This window comes from Atta cephalotes (genome assembly GCF_000143395.1).
Source record: "Atta cephalotes unplaced genomic scaffold scaffold00029, whole genome shotgun sequence".
Classification (NCBI taxonomy): domain Eukaryota; kingdom Metazoa; phylum Arthropoda; class Insecta; order Hymenoptera; family Formicidae; genus Atta; species Atta cephalotes.
Window position 1 is genome coordinate 691,224 of NW_012130093.1, and position 1,251 is coordinate 692,474.

General features: G+C 42.6%; 1 protein-coding gene across 1 annotated transcript in view; it reads right to left on the bottom strand.

Moving 5' to 3' along the window:
* Window positions 1-1,251, bottom strand: part of LOC105620803 — a 144,560-nt gene that overhangs the window by 120,221 nt on the left and 23,088 nt on the right. The gene's annotated exons all lie outside the window — the stretch shown is intronic.

Below are 1,251 nucleotides of genomic sequence, written 5' to 3' on the forward strand. Positions count from 1 at the left end.
GAGAGAGAGAGAGAGTCTTTCAATAGGGAAGCTCGAAATTTGTTAGATCATAGTAGCCATCTTGTTAAAGTGACATCTGTCAAATTTGTTGTGAATTGTTTAATAGTGTATGGCAAATTACCATGGAAGGTCATAGTGTTGAGCAACGTGCAAATCATAAAATTTTATTATCAAAATCAGTGCTCCGTTCGAGAAACATTACGTGATTTTTATCCTTGCCACAACCGTCCTCCCGTCGACTATTCGACGTTTGTTGGCCAAATTCGAGTCAACAGGTTCGATAAATAATCAGCCAACAACAATACGTCGCCGAAACACAAGATCTGCTGAAAACATCGCTGCTGTGCGTGAGAGTGTACGGAAAAACCCGAGGCGATCAATTTCTCATCGAATTCACAAGAACTTGACCTTTCTGCGACTTCAACTTGGCGAATTTTGCGTCGGGACTTGGATCTGCACCCCTATAAAATTCAACTGACCCAGGAACTTAAGGTAAAGGACCATAGACAACGTCGTGTGTTCGCTGATTGGGTTCTGGAGATGGAAGTTAACTCAAATTTCGCCAAACAAATCATCTTTAGCGATGAGGCCCATTTTTGGATGAATGGATATGTGAACAAGCAAAATTGTCGAATTTGGGACGATACCAATCCACGCGAGATCCCAGCTCCAAATGCATCCCGAGAAAGTTACTGTTTGGTGCGAATTTTGATCTGGCGGAATCATCGGTCCGTACTTCTTACAAAACGAAGCGGGCGTTGCCATAATCGTCAACGGCGAGCGCTACAGATCGATGATAAGCAATTTCTTGTGGCCTAAAATGGATATAGATACCGATAACATGTGGTTCCAACAGGATGGCGCTACGTGCCACACACCGCATGCCACGATGGACATTCTACACGAGCGATTTGAGGGGTTATCTCGCGCGGCGGCGACGTGAACTGGTCACTGAGATCGTGCGATTTAATGCCTTTAGACTTCTTCCTTTGGGGCTATCTTAAATCGCAGATCTATACGAATAAACAATTGATGCTCTCAAAGTCAACATAATAAACGCCATCCAGCAAATTCAGCCAGATTTATGCGAAAAAGTCATCGAAAATTCGGACCGCTCGAATACGTGTCACCAAGCGAAGCCGCGGTGGACATTTGTGCGACATTATATTCCATACTTAATGCCATAAAATATTCTTTCAAATAAAAAAAAATTGAGTGGATACACAACATCTCATACACATTTTTTTATTT